Genomic DNA, 1,400 nt, shown 5'->3' with positions numbered 1-1,400 from the left:
TGAAACAAGTAAAAGAGTATGTTTTGCGCATGACGTGCACTCGCGCTAGAAAGTCGTACGATCGACTAGTCACGACTAGCTGGCGCGGATGCGCGAGTGCACGCACCGGGACCACTCTTCTTGAATAGTACCGATCATCTACACACATCATGAAGAGTGGTCATGGTGCGCGCATCCGCGCTAGCTAGTCGTGACTAGTCGATCCTACAACGACTATCTAGCGTGAATGCGCAAAATATATATGAGGAGTTTTTTAAAACGAAGTAAATCATTTTTTTTTTTTTGTTGAATCTTCCCCCATCTTACTCTTAAAACGTCGTTTTATGTTCTTCCAGGGAGTATCTTGGTGTCACATTCATTTCAGTAATCCCATTGTAGTACGTACTCCAACAATCAGAATATACTAGTCGTCCCTGGTTTGATAAATTTGTTAATAAGTGGTAAAAGAGTTTCAGAAGAACGGTCAGGTACAAGGTAACAGGTAGTGTATAATTTATTTACTTTGTGTTAAAAAAAAATTATTTTCTTTGTTTAGAAAAAATCCTCATACATGTTTTGCGCATGACGCACACTCGCAGTAAGTAGTCGTAGGATCGACTAGTCACGACTCGCTAGCACGGATGCGCGAGTGCGCGCACAGTGTAAATATATATATATGTATGAAGGTGTATTTATAGATCCCTATGTGTGTATATCCATATATACACACATATATATTTTCTATAATATAAATTTGACATGCATGAACATTGTATTCTTGTCTTGAGGTTCACAGCCAAACGGCTGGGTGGATTTGCGTGAAAAATGGCACACATGTGGAGACTGGTGCATAAATTGGAATGCGGTTTGTATTTTTTTTCCTAGCCCCCATAGTTACGGAGAAAATCGATTAAAACAACCTGCATGTGAGTGTGTGTTATTGAAGCCATTCATACATACATACATACATACATAACCACTCTCTCTCTCTGTCAATCACTCACTACAAAAACTGAATGGAAAAATTTCAGTTATCTCTCTCTCATATACACACACACACCATCAACATTACTCTCTCTGTCTCTTCGCACACACACTCACAAAAGCAATTCATATATACACCACACATTCTGTCTCGCACACCCCATCAAACACACACACACTCGCACATCAATTCTTTCGTCTCACGCAACTTCAAAAGAACTTCACTCATACAACCGCGCTCTCTCTGTCTCTTTCGCTTTCACGCCTACTTCAAAAGAATCCCCCTTTTTCCCCCTAACCACATATTAAAAAAATATTTTCACTTGTCCGGGCATTGCTATTACAGACAAATTCACAACTTACTTACCACACAGCCAAACGTAGAAATGTAGCCTGGAAATATGAAGTAATTTTGTTACTGTACTAAAAAGTAAACT

At 39.4% G+C, this 1,400-nt stretch overlaps 2 protein-coding genes across 4 annotated transcripts in view; one reads left to right on the top strand and one right to left on the bottom strand.

Moving 5' to 3' along the window:
* The window catches only part of LOC106877807 (zinc finger protein 271), a 22,341-nt gene that overhangs the window by 9,154 nt on the left and 11,787 nt on the right, over positions 1 to 1,400 (bottom strand). The gene's annotated exons all lie outside the window — the stretch shown is intronic.
* The window catches only part of LOC128251305 (zinc finger protein 271-like), a 5,157-nt gene that overhangs the window by 1,692 nt on the left and 2,065 nt on the right, over positions 1 to 1,400 (top strand). The window contains exon 2 of one of the 3 annotated variants that reach the window (XM_052978198.1): positions 336 to 481. The exons of 1 other annotated variant lie outside the window; for it this stretch is intronic. The gene's annotated coding sequence lies outside the window, so the exon portion shown is untranslated. Of the gene's footprint in view, positions 1 to 335; positions 482 to 538; positions 845 to 1,400 lie in introns of those variants that run through there. One more of the 3 variants, XM_052978197.1, reaches the window with a different exon arrangement.

Source organism: Octopus bimaculoides, chromosome 30 (assembly GCF_001194135.2).
Source record: "Octopus bimaculoides isolate UCB-OBI-ISO-001 chromosome 30, ASM119413v2, whole genome shotgun sequence".
Taxonomy (NCBI): Eukaryota; Metazoa; Mollusca; class Cephalopoda; order Octopoda; family Octopodidae; genus Octopus; species Octopus bimaculoides.
Note: the sequence above shows the minus strand (reverse complement) of the source record. Positions and strands in the feature narration are given on the sequence as shown.